We start from the raw sequence: 27,108 nt of genomic DNA, 5'->3' as shown, positions 1-27,108 counted from the left end.
TAATAGTTAATGGAACAAAAGAAAACACACACCAAAAACAAAGACTTCAGCATGGACGCCACCTAGTGGGGGACAGAGAGCAAGAGACTTCCCACCCTGCTTCCCATTGCATTGTGGGTATTGGCTCAGTGAATGTCTTTCAATCTTGACAGTACCAAAGTCTTCATCACTTTTTCATAATTTTAAAAATATTTTACTAAGGTATTATTGAAATGGAAATGGTGCAGAATGAAAAAAAGCATAGAATGTGTTACGTTTTGACATCATTGCCACAGGAAGTTCAATGAGTATAACAACCATGTCCACACCCCCTACACACATTAACCTCCTTCCCCTCCTTGCCTCATCCACATTCCTAACCCACCAATATCTGCTCTGTCATCACTGATTAGTTTGGATTTTTAGAATTTTATGTAAATGGAATCATACAGTAAGTACTCTTTTCTACTAGTTTATTTCCCTCAGTATAATTATTTTGAGATTGTAAGCATAATGTATCCATAATTCACCCCTTTTATCGCTTAGTATTCCATTGTGTGGATATACCAGTTTGTGATGGATATATAAGTTATCCAATGTTTCAAAACAGGTTATCACAAAACAGTGGCTTAAAACAAGTATCCATTATCCCACAGCTTTGTGGGCCAGACACTTGGGAGTGGTTTAGCAGGAGAGTTTTGGCTCAGGGTTTCTCATGAATTGTTGTCAAGTTGTTGTAGCTATCTAAAGCCTTTACTAAGTCTGGAGGATTTATTTCCAAACCAGCTTTATTTTTTTCTACTGTCCCAAGTATTGTGCCTCACACTACTACTATATATTCATATTCATGTACTATATATATGTTTTTCTGTTGCTAGAATAGGTTGAACTCTGATTATAGACATCCTTATATTTCAGGCTAAGCAATTTGGACACTTTACCCTTTCCTTCCTCCTTCCCCACATCAAGCTATTGAGAATCAGTGCAGGTGTTGGATTAGAGAATGCTATGATGACCTCTGTTACAGGAGTATGGTTTCAATGACAGGAGGTGGCTCAGTTTTTAGTGAATAAGTACTCTCAAAATGGTCAGTGCTGGTCAGAGAGGTTCAGAGTTTCATTTTCTGGTATAATCCTTTAAGCAAAAGCTTTATGGGAAAGGGTTAGAATCATAAATTTTTCATGAGGAATCCAACCAAACCCTTTTATTCTTTTTTATTTTTTATTGTGTTTTTATTGGTTTCAAAAAAAAAAAAAAAAGAGGAAAGAAAAGGAGAGAGAGAGAGGACAAAAACACATTGATGTGAGACAAAAACATTGATTGCATGCACCCCAACTTGGGATCCCAAGGATCAAGCCCGAAACCTGGGCATGTACTCTGACCAGGAAGTGAACCAGGGGCACTTTTGATGCATAGAATGACGCTGAACCAACTGAGCCACACTGACCATGGTTCTTTTTTGATTCTTAAATCATAAAGACATGCTGAGAGGGTAGGCTTTATTACATATGGTAATGATTGCTATGTGGTACAGACAGGTTATCTTTTTTTCACCTCTGAGCCTTGGTTTACCCATGTCCAAAATAAATAATATTGACTAGCTTATTTCTACACTCCTTTTAGGGTTATTTTAGGAGAAGTTGGTAAAAGTATGTATTGCAGAGAAATCAGTAAGATACAAGAGTCCCAAATACTTGATTTCCATGTGTGACCCTTCCCAAAACAGAATGATGGAACTACTGCTTTATGGCTCAATTGTGATGTTTAATCTGGATAGATAGACATTTCCTTCACTCCTATGAGCCTCCATAAGGTGTGGCTGGCTGAGCAGGAGCCCTAAATGCCTTAGGCTGGAGAGGCTGGGAAAGGGGAGAAGTAGGTTAAACCTGACATCATACTTTTTCTCCTAACTCAAATGGAAACCAAAGTGACACTTACTGAATATGTCAGAGGCAGGGCATAATCTGATGGCAATTAAACAATGCTGATCTTTTAAAATTTTCATCTTTTAAAATGTCTTCTCACACTGTTTATTTAGTGTATTATCACAAATTTCAATTTTATTAAGTGTTATTTTTTCAAGTGTATAAAATTACAAAAATTGTAGGTATCGTATTGATGGACAGGATTCTCTAGGGAAACAGAACCAATAGAATATATAAATAAATATATACAAATAAAGCATATATCCTATCATATATAATAAAAGCCTAATATGCTAAGTGTCCAACTGTTCATCTGACTTTTGACCAATTACTATGATGCACACTGACCACCAGGGGCAGATGCTCAACTGGTCAGTTAGCTTGCTGCTGAGGTCCAGCTTCTGGGGACTGAGCAAGACAGGCCGGGCATGCCCTGGAGCCCTCCTGTGGTTGTGCACTGTTGTGAGGGACCCCACGGGTGCATGAATCCATGCACCACCAGGGCTCTAGTGTAGAGAGAGCTGAGGGAAAGAGAGAGAGAGAGAGAGAGAGAGAGAGAGAGAGAGAGAGAGAGAGAGAGAGAGACTTATTAGATGGAATTGGCTCATGTGATTATCAAGGCTGATAAGTCTAAATCTACAGAGCCAATGTCCCCGTTCAAGTTCAAAAACAGGTAGGACCTGCTCTAGTACAAGAAAGAGCTCATGTTTCCATTTGAAGTAGGACTGGAGAATTCTTTCTTACTCAGGGAAAAGGTGAACCTTATTTTTTTTTTTTTTCTTTAGGACTTCTACTGATTAGATATGGCCAACCCACATTATGGAAGACAATCTGCTTTACTCCATCTATCAATGTAAATGTTAATCTCATCCAGAAATATCTGTGCAGAATCACTCAGAATTGTTTCACCATATATCTGGGCCCTTTGTGACCTAGTCAAATTGACTCATAAAATTAACTATCACAAGTGTATTGAATATGCTTTGTTGTTGTTGTTTTGTTTTAAACTACATAGGGATCCACCACTATCTCCTCCACCCCCCATTCACAAGATGATGTTTAAGGCCAATTCAAGGGTATATTCTGTAAGCATTGGGGAATGAGAACCCCTACACTGAAGAAAGGACCATCTTATCCTAAATTATCTATTTCTGATCACCAAGTGTAGAACAAGACTCTTTAGTATAGACCTTTGTTTATCACTTCAGATGCTGGCTGATCAAAGTACTAAAAACACTCTTTTCAATGCAATTCCTTTATCACTAGAGCTATATAATATCTTTCTATCCCTCTCTCTTCCTTCTAATATTTATTAAGTATTATTCTATGTGAAATAATAAAACTATAAGATGACCATAAGATGTTCTCTATTTTTACTCTGTATTCTATTTATATGTTCTATAAAGTGACATTATGATGTTCATGAGTCCCCTTATCTTTTTTATTTTACATAAAAATCCAGAATTTTGAAATGTTGTGAATCGACCACTGTATGCTTTCATAGCTCATAATAAAGTAGTCTAGTAAAGAATTTCTAAACTACTCTAAGAGGCCAATTTGCAGTATTATGTTACTGTGTGTTTGGACCTAATCAATGCTATTCATTGAAGTGTAATTTTGGCAAAGAGTCTTTGCATTTAAATAAAGGGGTTAAAACAACATACCTGCCAACTTTGCACTTTTTGTGGGTTTTGTTGGTCATTATAAAACGTAGTGCTCTTATATGGTGTATTTTCCTTTAGGATGTCCTTTTGGTGCGTTTTTGTGGTCATTGTTCTCTCCCTACTCACCTGCAAGCTCATCAGCATCATTGAATATGCAAGGTACAGAGAGCTTGAATCTGTGTGATCTTTTAAAATTAAAAGGTGGGCTCTCCTTTGTTACAAGAGTGCTTACTCGGGCCTCAGGAAGATCAACCGGGCACTCAGGGAAGAAAATCTAATTACATGTTGAAGACCAAGAATAATTTTGAGAACATTGCCCGTTATGTGACCTGCGACGATGGAAGAATGACAAGAGCCCATTCTGTGCAATTAAAAAATACCCTTTACAAAAAGAAGTGAGCAAAAAAGGAAGACAGAAAAGTAAGAGTTATATTCATTATTAATTGGATGTAATATCTGGATTATTATACCTGAGGATGCATGATGAATCTGTTTCCTAGTTTATTATTCTCATTTATTCGTTTTCCAGTAAACAGCCCATCCTACATGAGGCACTGTGGGTAACCCAGAGCTGTATAACGGAGATTGCTAAGACTGGGATGCTGCGCTGAATAGAAAGAAAACAGTGCTGGGGCCCCTGAGCCCAAGGAGAGTTCCTGGGCGCAGAGATTGGCTTCCGGGTGGAAGAGCTCAGGGCAGAACTCTGGGAGGCGTGGCCACTGGCGGTGCGGGGAGACTGGCTGTCCAGGTAGCTCCTGGAGCTGCGGTGCCTGAGGCCGGTGACCCAGCCTGGGGAGGATGAAGAAGCTGGCGGCGTGGCTTTAGTGGTGAGCAAATTCAGGGACCTGACTGCCCTGGGGGAGCAGCCTCGGACAAGGGGCAGATAGAGAGGCAGCATAGGATCGTGACACATTTGTTTTATCAAGGCCTCGCGAATCCTATTACGCAGTCTGTCCTCGGGTAGCAGAGATGCTGAGAGCTTTGCCTTTCTTGGCCGCGGGGCGCGCCTGTTGCTGCAGCTCCGCTGGCGTTGGCGGGAGGGCCGCTGCTCTGTCCAGAATCCCGGCCGCTGATCCGCGGCCCAGGCTGCCTCCCCAGGCTACGGGAGTCAGTCTTACGCTGAATCTCGGCAGAATGGAGGAAGGTGCTATTTTGGGATAAGAAGCATATGATCCTTTTTTTTTTTTTGGGGGGGGGGGGGGGGAGGGAGGGTTTGGACAGGGGCAGATTTCCCAGGCCGCTATGTTTGCAGAAAGACAAGAGTGACTTTCCAGAAGACCCATCTTTCTGTTAGGAGACAGAAAACCATTTCATGAAGTCATCCTTGCCTCTGGCAGAAAGGGGTACACATTGGACACCCACAGCCCATTCATTGTGTTGTCGACAGGAATAGCCTCAGAGCAGTTTAAAGGAAGATGTTTATGTGTGGTTAATGAGCTACTCACACCCCCTCCTATTTTTTTATTTTTCTCCAATGGCGGACATGAAAGGGGAGAGGGATTTGGAACCTGTGGCGAAGCTGGAATCATGGAACCCTAAATGAACTGGCGTCTGCTCTCCGCCCCTTTCCACGCCCCCTCGTTTTCTTTCCTGGCCTTCCTCAGGTGCAGCCTAAAAGCGAGCTTCCAGCATGGAATAGTTCCTGGAGGGGTGGGGGTGGGGGTGGGGAGTTGGAAGGGGGGTGCTGGCATTCCAACCGGGTTTTTCTTACACATATCATTACTGTCACAGTAAACATATATTCTTTTGGTGATAAGCCAAAACTAATACAATAGTTGCTAAAAGGATAAAAAGAATGTGTGTGTGTGTGTGTGTGTGTGTGTGTGTGTGTTGATTTCAAGGCCTGTGAAGTTTGGGGACCTGCACCCTACTCGATATAGACACTATGACTGCTGTGAATGCAGTGGGTTTTAATCTTATTTCCAGAAGGTGAATACTCTGGTGTGTTTCTGTTTCACAGGCTTAGTCAGTCATACTTGGGAGAATACTTTGAATTTAGCCTGAAGTCCTTACCTTCAGGGAGACTTAAAACCTCTCTGTTTCAGAGAGACTGCTCCATCCTTCACTGTCATTTTTCTCTCTCCTTCGCCATTTCATCAGTCATATGATTTGCACTATCACCTTTGCATGTGCATGTCTATAAATAAAGCTTCTTTCGATACGTGTAAAATGCATGCCCCTGTGTGTCTGCTGGAGCTTTCTCCTTGGATTTGCACAGGCCACTCAAATGCACCAAGTTCAGAAATGAAACACCTATATCCCTCTCCCCATTGAAAATGAAAGCAAACGCAGTCCATCTGATGCTTGTCTGGCATCCTGTCTTGGTAAATGGTAAATGGCACTTCCAATCCTCATTGCCCCAGCCAGGACCCTGCTCATTATAATCTGTTTCTCCTTCCTTTGTCAGCATCCTTTATATCCACTTACTTATTAAGCCTATGTGCTCCAGTTCTTAGTTACTTTTAGATCTGCTTCCTCCTCATAACCCTCAGTCCAGGCACTGCTCAAGGTAGGCCTTCTCATATCCCTTCTGAAAACTTGTATAGTTCTATGAGCCTCACAGCCTCGGTCTTATCCTTCCCCAGCCATTGTTTTCACACACATCCTTCTAAAATCCAAATATAATTTCCATTCTCCCTATTACAACCTTCCAATAATTCCCTTTTCCCTATGGGATAAATTCAAACTCATGTGCATGGCATACAAATTTCTCAATCAAGAAAACTTTCCGATCTGGTGTCAGATCTGAATCCAAATCTTGGTTCTGTCACTTACCAGCTGTGTGACCTTGAATGATTTCTCTGTGTCTCAATTTCTCCAACTGTGAAATGACCATAATAATGGTAGCTAGCTACCCGTGTTAAGCCTTTACTTTTGTTCTTCAATACCTGCTTCTCCTCTAATTCCGGACATTACATTTCTCTGTCCCTTCAAGTTACCTGTGCCCAAATGACCTGCTTAATAAAAGAAATGTAAGCAGATGCTGGACATGTCACTTCTGTGCGGAGGTAGTCAGTTACTGGTACTGGACTCTTCAGCCCCCCTTTTTCTTTTGATGAATTGTGAAAACATGTGTTGATAAAAAGGTGCCATAAGAATTAAGTAGAACAGAGGCTGAACCAATACTTAGAAGACTACCCTGGAGAGTGAGCTAATCCCACCAGATTATGTGAGTGAGAAAAAAGCATTATATGAAGCAAGTGAGATGTGGGAGCTGTACAGCTTAGCTCACACTGCCATTCCCCCCACTGTTGTGAGAATATATAATGCACAAAGGCATTTGGCATGGTGATTGGCACAAAGCCAGTGTTCAGGTAATGCTATCGGTAATTATGGTTAGGTAATGATAATGGTAATGGTAATGGTAATTATCCTTTCCAAAGGATGTATTTTTCCCTTTTTCTTTGGCATACTTTATTCCATAGGCACCTACCCCCTTGCTGTTTCACGTGTTGGAATCTCACAATTGCTTCTCATGTACTGTTTTCAAGGATCTTGCTCAGATGATGAAATTTATTCACCCCTTAAGAACCAGATGATGTGTGTCCCCTACAGAGGCTTTCCTCACACTTGTGTCCACCCACACATTCAGGGTTGACCCTGTGGCTGCTGTGTTTATGTATGTAGAGGACATGTTCTTAGCATGTTTACCCTGAACTGTAGTCCTCTTACATGTCTGTTTCTCCTGCCAGGTTGTGGGGATCCTAAGAGGAGGATTCAGCCTTGTTCATCTCTACAGTTCAGAACCTCAAATATGGTCTGCCTCAAAGTAGATATTCAACAAAATGTGAAAATAAACAAATATAAAAATAAAAAGGGTGATAAGACAATTCTACCATAATCTGACAAGTGACTGGCAGAGATATAAGTGCCTTCTCCCCCTCCCACCACCTCCAAAGCCTTCTCTGTTCTTCATTTCTTCTCGGACTCATCATGCATTTGACTGTGTGACCATTGGCTGGTCTAGCTTTCTTATCTGACAGATGAGGAGACTGAGCACAAGTGGCATAGCAAGATGGTGTCAGACTCTGGAAGAGAAATGAGATGTCAGTGCCCTGTGGCAACTAAACCTGTGGGAGAATCAGGGTATCCATAATAGGTAGGTTTGTGAACTCCCCATGGGCAGGCGCAAGTAAGGTACTGAAAGCATTGCAGTGGGGTGAACGGCAGACCCCAAAAATACATGTCTCAATCCCAATCCCTGGTACCTGAGAATGTGGCTTTTTTTTTTTTTTGGCAAAGGTCTTTGCAGGTGTAATTCTCAAGATGAGTTTATCCTAGATTTTTCTGGTAGGCCTTTAGGCTGCTGACAAATGTCTTTATAAGAAATGCAGAGAGGAAGGTCGTGTGAATTCTGATGCAAAAATTGGAGGCCTAGAGCCACCAAAAGCTGAAGAGACAAGGAAAGGGTCTCCCCTTTGCAGGCTCCTTGATCTGGGACTTGGCCTCTGCAACTGTTGTTTTAAGCCACCCAGTTAGTGGTAGTTTGATATAGCAGCCCTAGGAAATGAATATAAGTATCATTTGGAAGATAAATATGTTTTTTCTCTTGGGCATACTTTTTTCAGGTTTTGTTTTCTTATAATTGTCTCAGCGAAATATTTTAGTCATTGTTATAAAAGTAATAAAAAGCCCTTTTCTTCTTCTTCTTCTTCTTCTTCTTCTTCTTCTTCTTCTTCTTCTTCTTCTTCTTCTTCTTCTTCTTTTCTTCTTCTGTGTGAACTGACACAATGTAAGAATATTGATAGAACTGGTAAAAAGTTTTACCAGTTCTATCAATATTCTTACATTTTTCCCCCCTCTGAGGTTGAAAGTATGGTATCCCCTTTCATGTTCTCTTTCCCATGGAGTACTTCTTACTAGAAACAGTCACAAAGTTTTGAGCTTTGCTTAACTTTGAGCCTCTGAGGCACTTCTGGCACCTGCCGTAAAACTGCTCGGTTCTCTCCGCAAAAGTCATGATTCTTACGGACCTCATATAGGAGCAGTGAGGATAAGATGAGAGGTAGTATTTGTTGGAATTTTGTAAACTGTGAGGTGCTATGTGGAAAGGACAATTATATAGCTGGTATACATGAGTATGTTCGGTATACATACAAAATATTTGGAATCTAAGAATATTTCATAAAGGTGCCCTCAAGACTGCTGCTTGAACTGATTTTATGCTATACTTTGCTGCCACCTTGTGACATTCCTGGTAATTGTTGGAGATGATTTTTCTAATAAACTTCCAGAGATTTTGTTTTTAATAAAGTGATTTTTTTCTTTCAGAAAGAAGATGCGGAATATGCCTCTGAAATTGCTCAGTATCATTCTATGTTCCTATTTGACAGAAGCTAGGAGACTTGCTTTGGGAATATTATTTGAAAAATTATGGCTGTCTGGCCACATGGTTCAGTGGTTGAGCTTTCACTTATGAACTAGGTCATGGTTTAATTCCCAGTCAGGGCATATGCCCAGGTTGTGGGCTTGATCCCAGGTAGGAGACATGCAAGAGGCAGCCTAGCAATGTTTCTCCTCATCACTGATGTTTCTATCCTTTATCCTTCTCTTTTCCTCTCTGAAATAAATAAAAATGTATTTTTAAAAATAAAAAATATGAAAAATTATGACTGATAAATCTAAAGATTAAAAGACTCGGAAGGGTCAGAAAGACAATGGACAGTGCTGAGGACTTTAAAGAGATGAAACCACTTACCCTATCCAGGGGGTCATCCACCCAAAACTGTTGTTGGAATTTCAACACTTCTTGCATATAAAATTATTGTTCCAATATTCCAGGCTTCCAATGGCAGGTGGTTACTTGGTCTTAATAGCTTCTTTTTTTCCGTTAGCTCCTTCATTTATTTCATAATCTCCAGATCTATGATTACTGTGTATTTCTGGTCCTTGTTACCATTTCAATATCTGGTCTTCCTATCTCCATAATCTCTCATCTTCCATGCATCTTGCACACAATGATAGACACTTTTTATGAAGCCCTGAAAAAACACACAAAAAAAAAAAAACCCAGTACAAAATAGTGACTAAGAATGTGATCTGGAACCATACTGCTGGGATTTGAACCTCATCTCCACCAGTTTGGTTCTACTTGCCTGATCTGGGGAAAATTCCTTAAGCACTCTGTATAGGGGTTTCCTTATCTGTATAATGATGATAGCATTAAGGCCTACTTCATATGTTTGGGAGAAAGATTAAAGGAGCTATTCCATTTAGTGTTCAATTGGTATTTGCTGGTATTCCCCCTACTAGAGTGTGAATTCCTTAAATACAAGACTTTCTTGGATTTGTCTTTGCATCTTCAAATTGACATGTCACTTTTACATTGTAATCATTTGATGGCATTTTTGTTTGTACAGTGAGTGAAGAATCACTAAGCATTTGATGGGTGCATCCAGTTTACTTCTTGGACTTCTCATATCATCAAAATTTACCTAAGGTCATACAGTGATTCCACACACCCTCACCCCCGCCCCAAATTATACAGAATTTTTTTAAACTTGCTATACCGAAATTTAATAAACAGTGATTAAAATTTATTTAGTATTTACTATATGATAAGCTCTGTTCAAAATACTTTTGTAGTAGGTAAGACAATAATTCCATTCCAATCATATATTGTCTGACATATCAAAAACCACCTGCTACTTCAACTGCTGGCTTGTGTTAGAAAGTCTTCCCCAGAATATCATACACAGACCTTGACGTGGACCTAGGAAATGAATTTCCTGAAAGACTAGAGCAGTCTGAGCTTCAAGATGTTGGAAGACTATACATGGTCTAGTTTTTAGACTTGGTCCCATTGTCCTTATTTCTATGGCATACACATTCATCTACCCTATCAATAATTATAAAGCATTCTTTAAATTCCAATGACATTAAGTTGAAAGAGATTGTGTTTTTCCCAAGAGTTCCTTAAGGGGAATCTCATCTATCTGATACATCTTATTTCACGTAATCTCTTATTTATTCATCCATTCAAAGTTAATTAAATTTGAGATCATCTACTATACAAAAATGATGTCAGGTGTCATCAAGAATATTAAATATGTTAAGTATATTTTAAAAGTAGATATAACTATAACCTAGAAATCATTTTACCTTTTGAGATGAAAATAAAATGGATGAATTTTTTATTCCTCCTTCCTCATCTTCTTTCTGATGATTTTTCCAGGGAAGCTGTATTTCTCCTAGACACCTCAAACTCAGAACATGGCCAAATTTTGTTGAAGATTTTGGAAGATGGGAGAGCTTTATATTCACAAATTACTTTTGCCATCCCACCACATGGAATTTCTCATTGACCCCATTTCTCTTTGGTATTTAGTTGAACATTACATGGTATCAGTTCTGCTATGGTCTGAAGTTTGTGTCATAAATTTATATGTTGAGAACCCAGTGTCTAAGGTTATTAGGAGATAATCAGTTAATAAGAGCACAGCCCTCATAAATAGTATTAGCACCCTTTCAAAAAAGAGCCCTTAGAGGTCCCTAGACCCTTTTTGTGAGGACACAGAGAGTAATGCCAACTATGAACCAGGAGGCGGCCTTTACCAGAACTCGTCCAGGCTGGCACCCTCATCTTGAACTTCCCAGCCTTCAGAAGTCTGAGAAATGAATTTCTGGTTGTGGCAAACTACCCAGTCTTTGGTGTTTTGCTACAGTACCCGAGCTAAGACACAACTCCACTCTTTCTTTTCACATCTCTTCTCCTTTCCTTCAGATCTATATTTTTAATTGCCTTTGGAACTATAATCCTAACTAAAAAGAGTTGTTGTCTTAAGAAAACTTTCCTTCCTATTAAACTAGCTGATATTTCTTTTTGTGATATACAGAAAACTTGAACTTTGAAAAATGTAGGCACACTAAGTGGTAACCATCCATTACTAATAAATAATGTATATGTCTTATACACTTTCTTAAACTTGAGATGTATTAGCTCATTTAATACTTATAATATTCTATGATATAGGTATTTTTATCATCTCTATTTTCTCAGATAACAAAATGGGGGCATAGAGAAGTTAGGATTCCAATACAGGCAGTTTGGCTCCAGAGTCCATGCTTTAACTACTAAGGTATACTACAGATCACTGTATTATCACTACCTATCACTACATTCATCTATTGGTAATATCAGTTAAATGTTGAACAATTATGTAGTGTCTCTGTTTCATGACACTAATGATATACACTTGCGAATAAAGCACGTCCATGCCTTTTATTTGAATGTAATTGTGTTCACAATTTAAATTTGCCAATTTCTATCAGAAGCCATATTCTGTGTGCTTTCATTTATATGTGGAATCCAAAACACAAACAAAACAAAACAAAACAAAACAAAAACACACATAGAAACAGAGACCAAAGTGATGGTTACCAGAAGGGAGGGATTGGAGCAGCGGTCAGCAATCTCATTAGTCAACAGAGCCAAATATCAACAGTACAATGATTGAAATTTCTTTTGAGAGCCGAAAACCGACTTCTGTGCATGGGCCACGAAGTTTCAATCTCACTGTATGTGCACACTCACATGTGCTGTTTTGTGGAAGAGCCACACTCAAGGAGCCAAAGAGCCACATGTGAACTGCAGTTTGCGGACCACTGGGTTGCAGGGGTGGGGGGGAGGGGGTGAAAAGAGGAATGGCAATACAGCCAACAATATTATACATCTACACAGTGACAGATGATTACCAGAATTAGTGTGGTGATCACATTGTAAGGAATTAAAATGTTGAACCACCGTATTGCACACCTGAGTCCAATATAACCAATATAAGATTGTATACAAACTATACTCAAATTAAAAAAAAAAAACTGTTAAAAAATATGTCATCCTCAAATATTGCCATTTTTCCTCTTTGGGTTTAGCTTTATTTTTATTCTTTAGGAAGCAATAATAAATTAAATTAACCTGGTTCTCCTCAGTCTCCAGTGTCAGACCATTTGCAGGAGATGGAAGTAAGCTAGGAGGGAGATGGGATTGGTGTGCAAAGTCATCATTGTATGAGCAACTGCTGAACATGTGAGTTGTTCATGTCAGAAAAGTAAGCCTTTATCCAGTAACTTTGCCATGGTTTGAAGAAGTTCTAGAATTTTAACCATTATGTTTTTATATAATATGGTGTATATATACTCCATTCTCAGCTGCTAGGGCTCCTGACCTAGCTGACTCTTTAAAGCTCACAGTCACATGTACTCCAGGAAAAGGAAGCTAAAATCTTAAAAGAAATAAACAGAAAGAGGTTTGTGTTCTTTAACTTATTTGAAGAGTTTAACGTGCATTTTTATTTTGTTAAATCCGTTATAAAGCCTTCATTGACAATTGGTTTTCTTGAATTAATTCTGAACCTTTAAGCGTGTATTGGGAATTCTTCATGTGTACCTCCAACCTATCTTTCTGTTCTTACCTCCCATTTTCTCTGATCTGATGCTTTAGTTGTGTTTGATTATTTGTTCTTTCAAAATCAAGCCCTTTCCCTTTCTTTGTGGCCTAGCCAAGACACCGTGCTATGCTCCTTATGATTCATTTCCTTTTCTCTATTTGCAAATGTGATTTTACTCACCTTTTGTTTCCCATAGATGGCACTTCATATATTCTACTGAGACTGGCCATTGTTCTATTATTAAAATAAGAAAAATTGTCTACACCAGCCTCCTTTTTGAGGTGAGCTCCTTTGCTATTTGGCATACTGCCAGGAGCTTGGACATCACTGCTTCTTCCTCTCTTTCAGTCTCACATTGCAGTCAGCTACAAAGTTCTACCAACTACACATTCTCAGTACCTCAACCCATTCTCCTCTCTCTATCTCCACTGCATTTGTCCTAGTTTCAGTTTGACAATTTAATGTCAGAACAACTCCATCTCCTCCATCTTAATACTGATACCAGAGTCACCCTTTTGAAATACATATTTGATTATAGCAAACCTTGAATTAAAATATTTAAAGGGCTTTGATATAATAAATATTCCAGGTTTCCTAGTCTGGCCAACTATTATTGTTATTGGCTTTTATGGTATGGTGTGAGGAAACATAACCTAAAACATCCACTTTAATGTCTAATAAGAAAAACAGTAGTAATTTGTAGTAAGAACATAACATAAAAATTTATGAAAGGCTTTTTTTTTTTGAAAACAAACCAAGTGAACTTTTTTTTTTTCAAGTTTCAAGAGTGTTAGTTGTATTTTAATGAGTTATTGCCATAGGAACATATTGTATATCAGGTATAGAAATTAGTGGGAATTAGTTTTCCTTTCAAATATTTAGGTTAATAGTGCAAGTTTTTAATTTAATTTAATTTTTTTTGGTTAGTCCTCACCTGAGGATATTTTTCCCCATTGATTTTTATAGAGTGTGGAAGGGAGAGAGAGGGAGAGAAAGAAACATCCATGTGAAACAGACACACAGGTTGGTTGTCTCCTGCACATACCAAGACCAGGGTCAGGGAACCTGCAGCCAAGGTACATGCCCTTGATCAGAATCAAACCCAGGACCTCTCAGTCCATGGGCTAATGCTCTATCCACTGAGCCAAACTGGATAGGCAATTGCCAGGGTTCTTTTCCCAGCCTTAGAAAGGGTTCAGCATTTTGGAGAAAGGGGCTGCGTGTATATGATTAAAAGGGTATTGTCAGTTTGGGGAATAGCCTACCACTGTTCAGGTGTTTGGCCAACGGGAGGCAATAAAATGCCTTGAGCTGTTAACAATCCTATTCAGGTTTGGGGGAAGTGCTGTTCAGCAATTTCCAACAGGTAAACTGTATATGTGGTTCACCTTTGTTGAGCCACCCAAGTCCCATCAACCTTTTGATGGAACTCTTATAATTATTACATGCTGGAATTGGTTCTCGGCAGGCAATAGTGCCAATTTTTAATAAAAAAACAAAAACAGTTTGTTGTTATTGATGAGTAAGAATATCAGTGATGTGTTTGGAGGGCTGTAACTATAGCTGAATAAACACATGCCTGTCTTTCAATCTGTCTGCTTTTGCACAGATGGTGACATTATTAGAGAATAGCTACCATTGGAATTAATAATAATGCTCAGAATCTGACTAATGCATACTTTGGTGAATCAGTTGACCTCTACCCTAGGTATGGCAAATGAGACATTAGTAGCATTGAAAATACAAGTGATGGCCATACAGTTGGTAAACAAATAGAAGCAAATGAAGCAGACTCCTTTGGAAAAGGATATAGAAATGAAAGATCTGAAGTCTGCTCCAAGTTGATTCACTATATTATTGTAAATTATCTTGAGTGATTCATTTCCCTTCCTTGGCTCTGAGTTGTTTTTCCCCCCCTCTGTACAATGAAGGAACTGGACTGTGTAACTCTATATTTCTATCTGAAATCTCTATAAATTTGAATATTCTGAATTGTATAACTCATCAAATTGCGCTCTGATGTAGTCTCAAGTTAACTACTAAGTGTGTTGCTTCTGCGGCCTTTTACGAGGATCTCTGGTACATGCCAATTTCAGAAACCACATGTGACAGGCCCTGGGCTACCTGTTAGAAGCTACAAAGTGATCCATGGTTGATGGCTTTCTCTGCTGGGCTGGGTGTGTAGGGGAGAGGCTGAACTGCACATTGAGCCCAGCTTCCACTAGAACTGGGCCTGTTTTTTTCTTTAGTTAAGAAAGGCCAAGGCACCCTGAGTCCACTTCTGCCTGTTGGCCTCTCATAAGGCTTAGTCACTGAAAAGAGCCTCTGGTAGTACATGAGTTGTGTGAGGCAGGTTCTCAGTGAGCCACAAGGTAGGGGTGAGCGGTGTTCACCAGGATGATGTAGATTCAGACTCAGTACTATTACTGGGTCTGAGTCCACTCAGCAAAAGTCTTAGAATGCACCAAGGCCAGACACCATCTGCCTCGGGCATGTGGACCTTTGCAATGAGTCAGGGTCTTCCATTTACCTAAATATTTCATTTAAAATAATTTATCCATATTCGTTATTATTATTATTATTATTATTCAGTCATATTAATTAATTTGGCAACACTTAATTGTCTTCAAAGAGCACTGCAAAGAATATAAAAAAAGAAGATACATTTCTAATCCCCTAAAGAACTTAAAACCTGCTCCTAGAAATAATGCAAATATGATTAAGTAGTTAGAAAAAAAATAAAGAGTGCAATCTATAAGAAACTTACTTCTTTGTCCCATCTTTCCTGAGCACTATACTAGCCTAAACATGGTCTCCTTTAAGTCTGCTCCAGGGGTGAACTGGAATGGAAAGCTGGCAGCTATACTGCTTATAGTTCTTCTTAGCATTGCTTAAAAGTATGGGAGCAGAAAAGAGAGATTCTGATGTAAAACTAGTTTTAAAAAACTGTCACATTATAAAAAACAATTTTATAAAGAGGAATGGAGAAAATGCTTTGGTTTGAGTTGTCAATAAACTTTTAAAAATATATATTTTACAGAGAGGAAGGGAGAGGGATAGAGAGTTAGAAACAGCTATGAGAGAGAAACATCATACCTTGGTTGTGGGGATGTGCTCACACCAAGGTACATGCCTTTGACTGGAATCAAACCTAGGACCCCAGTCCACAGGCGCTCTATCCACTCCACTGAGCCAAACTGGTTAGGGCTTGTCTATATTCTTGATTTCAGTAGGCTCACTTCATCAAAGGTAGGGCTGTTCCTTAAGGAATTTCTAGTCGAGAGGGAGAGAGAGACATGCCAACAATGTGCTATCAGATGCACTGACATTCTGCCTGGAGGAGCCAACACTTGTACTGGCCCTTATAGAGTTTATTAAACTAGAAGAGATGAAGAGGACATTCTGGGCTAAGGAAAGAAAATAAACAAAGTCTCAAAAGTTCAAAAGTTTATGTCCAAGTAAAGCAAGTGCAGGCTCATAATCTATTACCCACAATTTCTAAATCTAAGAAGCTCTGAAAACAATTTTTTTCTTAAGTTTGTAGCAAACTTATTTTTTAGCACAACCTGACATAGATTTAAATGAGATTATTTATAATCTTCATTTATTCCATTAGGATATTTGTAGATTTCACTACAGAAATATCAATGTTTTTGATTACAGGTGCTGCCCCAGTATACATCCTGTGCTAATATTTTATTCATTTACTGTATCATTTTAAAAATACCATCTGTGTCCCTAAACCTGAATTGAAATAAATTGATTTTCCCAAGTGTTTCAAATATGGATTTGCAGACCTGAAGTAATGATGGATGCTGTAATATTGTAGAAGGTATAGTCAGAAAACTAGATAAACACTGTACTGGTTCTTGATTGTCTCATGAAAGATGCTGGAAAGTCTATGTTAGGCTGTATTATAGTATTTAAAAAAGTTAGTGAAATATTCAACAATGTTTTATCAAAATTAGTTTGTATTTCTGAGCATACTCCATTTTAAATTTATTTCCCCAAACAACCACTAACCCTGGGATATTTTTCTTTGCAGAAAATAGTGATGTCAGATGAAATACCTTTCAGAAATAGATATTTACATCCATTGTTTGTTCCCTTGTGAAGGTGTGTGGGAGAAATAGGATTAGAGAAAGCAATATGAGATTGTGTTTGCGACTTGCGAAGTGTCATATTATATAAATATAAGAGGCCCAGTGCACGAAACTCATGCACTGGGGTTGGGGGAGAGGGCAGCCTGGCCCTGGGGTTGGGGGAGAGGGCAGCCTGGCCCTCTGCCCTGTCAAAGTGTGGGAGGCCCAACATTGATTGCCCCAAAGAGTTAGGCCCCACCCTCCCATTCAGGTCTCCTTGATAGATTTCCCCAAAGAGATAGGCTGGAGCCCGGGGTCCCACCTTTGTACTGCATGGAGCCAGGAGATGGGGCCCCCAGGACACCTGCAGAGCCAGGAGGAGGCAGGACCCCCAGGCAGGAATCGCTGCATGGAGCCAGGGGACCTCAGGCAGGCCTTGCTGGACCCCCAGGCAGGATCCTCCTCCTCCTGGCTCTGCCAGGAGGTGGGACTCCCAGGTCAGCTCATGCTGTGCATGCAGTGTCAAGTCCAGCCCCACCCACCTGCATGTGCCCACTGTGTGCTCAGCCATCTTGTGATGGTGTGAGGGCATCACAGTGTGATTACTACTTAGGCTTTTATTAGTAAGGATGGTCAGGATTTGTTGTCCCCAGATGACTTTACTTTGAATATGCAAACATTGCTTTCTGGAATAAAAAAATAAACAAGCAAAAATCCCATAAGAAACAGTAATAGACTTTGTTTTTTATCACATTCCCTAAGAAATAATTAGATTTTAATTAGGTTAGGAAAATTATTTGAAAATCAAATATGTTATTGTGTGTGTGTGTGTGTGTGTGTGTGTGTGTGTCCTAGTAAATTTTAAACTCTGCTGTTGGAAAGAGGCAGTAAAAGTTTGGGAATTAGAAAATTGTACACATCTCTTTTTATTTTCTTTGTATATCTGGGTAGTTATTTGGTCCCTCACTTTCCCTGAGGGAAAATTGATGCAAGGACCCCCAAAATGAAAGTGCATTTATTTTTATTTTTTAAAATAACATGTAAAGGTCTAGAAGCAGAGAAGTGATGTCTGGGGAGGTTTGTGACATGCACAAAGGCTTCATGGCCACAAGTAGTAGAGCAGAAGCGAAGCCCAGCAACTACAATTCCAGAGGTCATCCTCTGAACAAACTAGACTGTCCTGCCTCCCCCCAACATGTTCACTGAGAAATAGCCACTGTTGTATTTTTGTGCAAATGTATTCATTGTTTCTCCCCCATGTGTATCTCTTTTTCAAAGATATTGAAATCCTAGTACATGCTGTTTTTTTCACCTTTGATGTTGGACTTTTTCATAGTTAAACCTATTAACTACTAAAATGGAAAAGGTGTGATCTTGGTTTACTAATCCAGAATGGAACCCTAATGCTGAGTGTCTAAGTGATGCCTTGGATTAAAGACAAACCAACCATGGCAAAAATAGGTTGTTTTGTGTTGCTTTGCATTTATAGATTATAATTTTAAATATAGTAATGGTCAGTGGGTAATTCATACCATGTTATGATTTAATTTTTTAAAGCCATTACTTAAACTTACACAAGTCCTTGCTAAGTGGATTTCAAATGTTGGGGAAAAGGTGACAAGAAATTTGTGGGGAGTCTATAAATGCTAAACTCTGCATTAAGCATTTTCTTCTTCCTACCCCCTTATATTTTGTTGCCACAACTCTGCATGGCAGTTTATCAGCCTCGCTTTGTAAATGAGGAAAATGAAACTCAAAGACATTGAGGAATTTGTCCATGAACACATATAGCTGGTAACTAGTAACATTGGGGTTTGACTTAGGAATGTATGGCTTTGAAGTCTCAAACATTTCAATCAATTTTGTAGTTGTACAAAAGGCCCAGGTATTTTTCTTATACAATTTTTTAAAATTTAGATTGAATTTAAATTTCACCACTTTAAAGGGTAGAGTTTAGGTTTTTTTGTTTGTTTGGTTGTTGTTGTTGTTGTGTGTGTGTGTGTGTGTGTATTATACTCACAAAGCTATGCAAGGATCATTTCTGTCTAATTCTAGAACATTTTTATCAGCCCCCAAAGAAACCCCTTATCCATTAGCAGTTTCTTCTTACAGAATTTTGGTGAAATAAAAATCTTCAAAACTGTTCTACTCTAAATCCAATTTTCTTTGATTCTTTCCTCAAGCAAAAATGGTTATTAGGCAGATGTTGTAAAGTAGTTATAAAAATAACCTTAAATAAGAGATGATTGATGTTGCTAGTCATATTTTTAAATAAGAAAAGGATTATTAATGGAAGACTATTTCAGACTTTTCAATGTCAATATAATCCCCACCACCTCCATGATCATTTACCATCATTTAGTGAGCACTTACTCTCTGGTGGGCACCATACTAAGTTATTCTTCTTCATTTAATTCTGGCAACAATCATTTTATTACTCAGACTATTGTGCAGGCAAGGAAAAAAATAAAGTTTGGAGAAGTGAATAACTCAAGTGTTAGGGTTGAGAAGTTAAAACCAGGTCCAATTTGATTAGAAAGCATAAGTCTTAACCACTGAACTTCTCCAAGTGAGAGGCATTGGACCAAAAGATAACAGATCTAAAATATAAATAACATTTTAATCCAAATGAAAAATTTATATAAGCCATGGGTACTGTAGAGAGTTAATCCTAGAAGCATTATCCCAGTGACTTACATATCCACTGTGCAGTGTGCACTTGCTTAAACTGGACCTTGTTTTAACTTCTCAACCCTGACACTTAAGTGATTCACTTCTCCAAACTTTATTTTTTCTTGCCTGCACAATAGACTGAGTATTAAAATGATTGTTGCCAAATATTTTTGTACCATCCACTTGGGAAAAAAAAAGGTAATTAACCTATCCAATCAGAAATGGAAACAATTTCAAATTCAGGGAGTAGAAGGCCTTTCAGATTGGTGCTCTAGAAATTTCTTTATCCAGGTCTTTGCCAATTGGACTTCCAAGATATTACATTAGTCAATTAAAGGATTCAAAACACTCATTTTCTCTTAGCTTGAGTTTCTTTTCACTCATTTCAAGACCTCGTTTATATTTATCATACCTGAAACTATCTGAAAAGTGTGTCATTGATTTTCAGGAAAGAGAATGCACAACCCATGTTGCTTTTGTATGTCATTGCCATATTAGGTTACACTTGAATAAGCACTTATCTTCAGATGAACTATATGGTTGATTCAATCTTGAAAAAATAAAATTATGTAACTATTCTAAGACACTGGGTGGAACTTTCAATTTAATCCAGCAGGTATAGGTGACCATTTCTTACGTTCTGAGCAGAGTCTGTCTATGGAGGCAGGTGGTAGTAATAATATTATTATTACTATTACTAATAGTACTAATACATTTCATATTTGCCATGAAAAGGATTAAATTGTGTGTGTGTGTGTGTGTGTGTGTGTGTGTGTGTGTGTGTGTTTGAGGCGAGGAAATGTATATAAAAGATACCCTGTTTCCCCGAAAATAAGACAGTGTCTTATATTAATTTTTTCTCCCAAAGTTGCACTATGTCTTATTTTCAGGGGATTGTCTTATTTTCGAGGAAACACAGTGTGCCCAACTAATTGTGATACAAAGCGATATAAAAAATTCTTCAACTTTTCTTGATTCTTCCAACTAGATCAACCCTCATCTTCTACTTTAGACACTATAGCATCATGTACTTTCCTTTTTGCACCAATCATAGTTACAATTGTTTGTATGATTATTTGGCTGAATTTTTAATAAATACTTTTGGTTTTCCCGTAACTCTATAAGACATAAAGGTTATAAATTAAACAAATCCATGATTGCTATGTGAAAGTTCTATGCTAAGAAATATACATAGCTGAGCTCTAATCTATTCAGGGAAGGGTTTTGACAGAGGTCATGCTGGACCTAATTTTTTAATGTTGGATGTATCCAGATTTGTTGTTTCATTTATTCCCTTAAACTCTGAATGAAATCATTCCACATACATGTATTCATTGGGATATGAAAGAAGGCAGGGTGTCTAAATAAGAGGAACAACATGTGCAAAGATACACACACATGAAACTGTATGTCTCAAGGATATGAACGGTGTTCAGTTCATGGACAGAGATGGAGGAAGACAAAGCAAATTATCCAGGGTTTTTTAGGAAGAGCAAAATCCTTCAGGGATTTGAGTTTTGGGGTGATTATTTTAGCAGTGTGGAGGGTAAATTGAAGATAGTTGATAGTTGAATTGTCTTTCATAATAATGTTACAGTAGTCAGGCAAGAAGTGATGAGGGCCTGAAGGAAGATAGGAACAAAGTAGATGGATGTAAGAGATGTTAAAGAAATAATAGCTCTCTAATACCCTCTGACTGGTGGAAGGTGAGTTAGCAAAAAGAGTCTTGGATGGTTTACAGGTTTTATTATTTGGAAACTGTATAAATGATGAAATCTTTTACTAAAATGTACAACTCAATAGGTTTTGGGGGAAATAGATGTATCCAGATTTGTTGTTTTGTAAGTGCCTGTGGATCATTTAGGTAAAGCTTTCCAGGAAAGTCTGGAAATATGCAACTAAAACTATGGAGGAGTCTGGTCAGGAGTCATCAGCAGACTAAGACGTCTGTAGTGGGATGCCTGAGAAAAGTAACTCTGGAAGCAGTAGTACTGGGTGATGGCCAGAAAGAAAACTATAAAGTTAAATAGTGAAGTAAAAAAACTTGTTCTAGAAATAGGAGGAAGAGTTTTGTGAAATAGAGAATGATTAATAATTTTAATACATATAATGACAGTTTTCTGCATAATTAAGACAAAATGTGCTAGAAACTAGAATAGCCTAGTGTATGGTGATTTTATAAGGAAAACCACAATGAAATGTAAGGGCAAAAGGCATCATTCAACAGGTTCAGGAAAGAATAAAATGTGCTTAAGTGGAGACAGTATAAGTACATTCCTTTTTAATTGATTTCAGAGAGGAAGGAGAGAAAGAGAAAGATAGAAACATCAATGATGAGAATCATTAATCAGCTGCCTCCTGCATGCCCCCTACTGGGGATGGAGCCTGCAACCCAGACATATGCCCTTGACTGGAATTGAACCCGTGACCCTTTAGTCCCCAGGCGGACACTCTATCCACTGAGCCAAGCGGGCTAGGGCAGTACATTCCTTTTTAAGATGTTTGTGTGTTTAAGGAAGGAAAAAAAAAATTATAGTAAGTGCACAAAGAGGAGTTTTGAAAAGTCTACATGAAGCTCTTTCTTCGTACATGGCAGTGTGTTCTGCAGAGGACAAATATATGCACATATGTGTATTTTTTAATGTATTTGTATGTATAATAAGCACCTTAAAGAGGGCTAAACTTTCCTTTACAAAGTACCACATGTCCATCAAGCCTTCACTTCTATTCAAATTAATGGTTCCAGAGAGTAGTTATTCTCCTCCTTCCTCTGTCCAGCTAGGGGTGTCGAACTCAATCAGAGAAGGGGCAAAAATCTAAAATCCAGCCTAAATCGAGGGCCGAATGGTTTACTGAACAGTCATAAACTGTCATTGTGATGGAAACGCAGCGGAGTGCAGTGATGACAGCGCGGTGTGGGCCACATTGCAAGGCCTGGCGGGACGGATTTGGCCCGCGGGCCTTGTGTTTGACACATGTGGTCCAGACTATAGATTTACAAGCATTTGTATTTGCACAGTTCAAGCTCACCATGATGGGAGTCAACATACTTCATAAGCCAAGACTCACTCCTAGGCTCTATTCTGAAAGTTGACACCAGTAAATACTAAATACCGTGAAGGCAATATTGTGTTTACTGTTGTCAGGTCTTTAAATGAATGGCTGCCCTCTGCTCTGGAAAGCAGAGAATTTGCAGAGAGAAAATTTAATTTCCAGGGAAGGATATCCTGAAATCATTTCTATGTATTTTATAAAGTAAGTTTGATCTCTCCACTATTCAAGCCAGAAACAGCACATTGAGTCAGGTAAGGCATATTGCACTGGAGGCAGTGTCCTGACATGAGTGGTAACTCTGCCACTAGGAGCCACGTGGCTTTAGGGGAAATCACTCTCCCCTTTTTAGTCTTCATTTCTGTTAAAGGGTTGAGCTGAATATTACCTAGCTTGTTTTGACCTATGCTGAAAATGTATTCCCTTAAACTCTGAATGAAGTCAATCCACAAATAAATTTTCTTTTCCTATCAGTTTTTTTGAAAACAAAAAAAAAAAACAAACAAAAAAAAACTTCATTCTTGTCAAATGGCACCATATTGGAGTTCCTTTTTTTTCTTTTTTCTTTCTTTTTTTTTTTTGTTCTGCACCCACCTCCTGGACAAATGAAATTGCTCCCTTCATCTTTGCTCTCACAATAGTTTTTAGGCATCTCCATCCTTATAACCATTATGTGTATAGCTACCTCCCAAGAAATGCTTCCAAGATATAAGGTCATGAGGGCAGAGGTTATCTTTATAATATGCACAGTATGCTCATTAAGCATGCATTGAATAGAAATTTTAAAACACAACTAATTTAACGGGTAGACTTATATATACTATATAATTAAAGGAGGTTTTTATTTGGAGGAAACAGATAATGTGAAATTTGATAAAAGGGATTGGTTGACTGTTTATTGCTGAAATGAAAGGGAGTCTTCATTATTATTTTTTTGTGTGTTTTTAATACTCAAGATTGTTGAAATTCCACAGGGGCACAGGGGAGTTAAATATAGTTTATTTCAATTATATGCCAATATTAACTATTTCTCCTAATGTCAACTAAATTTAAGGCCTCACTTTAAAAAATTAGTACATAATTTAAAATTAAAATAAGAGTGATATCTCAGATTTATAGCATGTAGGACTTCTTTGTTTTTACTTCATGTATCCCCTTCATTGCAGAGGATACTCTTATCAATACCTTAAACTATTTTTGGTAGGAATGTTCTGTTCTTAGGCCCTGAGTAGGTATGATTCTGATGAAGTCTTCTGATTCAGGGCATTAAGACTATATCCTGTGGCTACTTGGAAATGACATTTCTAGTTCTAGTGTATCTTCTTCACTGTCTTTATTTTGTATTTTAATCAGTCTTAGTAATAAATACTTTTTTAGCCAAAGCAAAATTTACATATTTAATTATATTTATTTTGAAGAATATGTACACACACACACACACACACAGTACAAAGTTTTAAAAGTACAAAATAAATTGCAGCCTAAAGTAAATCTCCTTTCTCTCCAATTCAGCATCCTGATCCTCCCCAAGTCTATACCCGATGTCAGTTTCTTGTATACATTTTTAGAAAGAGCCCATGAATTTATGAACATAAACAATGCACATTCTTTTATTCCATCACACAGATAGTTACATAATTTAATATTCATTTACATGTGTGTTAAAATTTATATATTATAAATTCATGTAATTAATTTCAAACAATAAATTTCATGGTTCTTTCAGTACATATTGAGTACATAATTTTTTAAAGTTCAAGACATTTCTTTGTAACAAGAGATGTGCCAAAATTCAATTAGTTCCCTATTAGTCAATTAGTATCATTGGGATCAAATAGCATGTCATTGATGTTGTACTGATATGATGTGCAGTTGTCACTAGTTTAACCTCTGCAGCCATATCAGGAAGCTAGTATTTAGAAAGACATTTGGGAGAAGTGGCTTTTTAAGTGTTGAAAGATGGAGACAAATTGCAATTCATTAATGCATTCAGTGTGTACTCTTTCCAAGAATGTAAGAGTTCCTATTTCTTTTACATTCTCTCTAGTACACTGCCTTATCAACCATTTTCATCTTTGAAACCTGAATAATTGAATAATAGTATCTTATTATTGATATATTTTATAGTTCTCTGATTATGAGTAAATCTTATGAGTTATCATGTGTCTACAAGTGAATTATATTTCAGGCATAGGCCATATACTTACTCTAAATTCTTGGTGAGTTATTGTTTTTTAATTTGGTGCATAGTTGTAAAATATTCTCCAAATGAAAAATACACAATAACAGTCCCCATGTTATTTTACTTCAGCAATATGAAATCTCATTAATTTACTATTAATTTTATTATATCAATATTTAATTAATAAATTATTTATCACATGTTCTAGGTACTAAAGTAAAATATGAAAGGTAAATTTACCTAAATTTGTAGGTATAGGAGCTCATAATCTCTTGGGGGAAGAGAAATATGTACAAACAGAATAAATCAGTTCCATGTTAGAGAATGATATAGTGTGTTATGAGAGCTGAGAAGTTGTAATTAATTTGAGGCAGAGTCAGGAAGCATCAGAGAAAATTTCCCAGAGGGAGCCGGTAGGTCTTGTGGTAAGTTTTAAAGAATGTGTGGGACTTGTAGGCTCAGAGACAGTTGAGGTGATAGAAGTGAGAATGCACATTGAACTGTGCCTATATTTTGGTGAAGAGTTTTGACCAAAGAGCAAATGTTGCTTCCCTGAAATTCACAAGTATTAACTATCTTGGATCGATTGACTTCATATTTCTCACAATAAACAACTGAAACTTGTCTCATAGAACTCATATTTAAAGAATTTTTTTTAAGAATAGATGACAATCTCTGAATCTATTCAAAAGAACTCACTACAGTGTAATTAGAAGAGAATGGAAAACCTCAAATTGTAACAGCAAACTCTGAAGTATTATTTATTTGAAGATTGGGATCTGGAGTGGGAAGGTTGGAGGAAAATGCATGGAAGGCTTATATATTAACTGGACCTCAGAAGGTTTTATTGGGGAAAAAAACTGTAAAAGTAACAAATTATTTCTTGCCTTTTTTTATTTTTATTTTCGTCTGCTATAGGGTGAACTTAAGTTAAATGAGAATTATTACCATGTATCTCATAGAGATGTGATGGGATACAGGACAGGGTTAGAGGTAAATATAGAGTCCGAGTTTGGGTGCTGTATTTTTTTAAATATATTTTATTGATATTTTACAGAGAAGAAGGGAGAGAGATAGAGAGCCAGAAATGTCGATGAGAGAGAAACATCGACCAGCTGCCTCCTGCACACCCCCCACCGGGGATGTGCCCGCAACCAAGGTACATGCCCTTGATCGGAATCGAACCCGGGACCTTTCAGTCCGCAGACTGACGTTCTACTACTGAGCCAAACGGGTTTTGGCAGGGTGCTGTATTTTTCAGAACTGTTTTGTCCTTTAGTGGAGACAGTGTCTATGCTTTATGGCCAGATGGTAGCATTTATTAAGTGTTGGAAATTATATATTTAAATGAGAGGTACCTCCTTCAGTTCAGCTCATATTTCTTAATCTATAAAAAGTTTTTTTCTAACTGCTTGTTTCTTCATCAAAAGGTAGAATGAACCACTTTTTTTTTCTTTGTACCTTTACTGAGCTCTGCAGTCCTACCTGTGTTGCAAAGCTGTGTTTTACTTATGATTGACACATCTCTCTTTCTTTCCTGGCTTTTAGAGCAAGGATTTAGTTTTAGTTTTAAATTATTTGTGGAATGTGTGAGTGGATGAGTGACTGAATAAAAAGTTATCTTAAAACCTTACTCCCTGTTCCTATGAAAATGACCTTGTTTTGAACTCCTATCTAAATAAATGTTTAAATTAGTATAATTTAGTTTCAGGACCCTCCCTGGTGGCAAATTCTGGTCTTTTAAAAGTGGGTATTTTTTTTTCTAATATCAAAATAGGAAAGTAATGTAAACAGGCAATTCCTTTGAAAAATATAAGCTCTTAAAAGGTGTTCGAACTTACTCATAATTAGAAACATGCAAATTAAGATGGCATTACAATTAAACTGACAAAAATAAAAATGTAGCACAATCCATTATTTGGGTGGGGCTGTGGGGAAAGTTGAATTCTCAAAAATAAATTTATACAAAGCTCTTAGAAACATACAGATGTTTTACATACTCAAACAATAGAAAAATCACTAATATTAATTGTAAATAGTTAAAATCAACCAGTATGGAATATAAGTAATAATAAATGCATGTAACTGGGTTACAAATGAATATGCTACACTGAAAAGGATACGGAACAACAAACTAATCTTAGTACCTTTGGGAAAAAAAATACT

General features: G+C 37.7%; 1 protein-coding gene across 2 annotated transcripts in view; it reads left to right on the top strand.

Moving 5' to 3' along the window:
- FGF12 (fibroblast growth factor 12) overlaps positions 1–27,108 on the top strand; it is a 508,911-nt gene that overhangs the window by 121,964 nt on the left and 359,839 nt on the right. The window contains exon 1 of one of the 2 annotated variants that reach the window (XM_045583847.1): positions 4,392–4,528. The exons of the other annotated variant lie outside the window; for it this stretch is intronic. The gene's annotated coding sequence lies outside the window, so the exon portion shown is untranslated. Of the gene's footprint in view, positions 1–4,391; positions 4,529–27,108 lie in introns of those variants that run through there. 2 annotated transcript variants of the gene reach the window in all.

The sequence above is a fragment of the Pipistrellus kuhlii genome, unplaced genomic scaffold (assembly GCF_014108245.1).
Source record: "Pipistrellus kuhlii isolate mPipKuh1 unplaced genomic scaffold, mPipKuh1.p scaffold_m20_p_2, whole genome shotgun sequence".
NCBI lineage: Eukaryota > Metazoa > Chordata > Mammalia > Chiroptera > Vespertilionidae > Pipistrellus > Pipistrellus kuhlii.
This window is presented reverse-complemented; position numbering and strand designations above follow the sequence as displayed.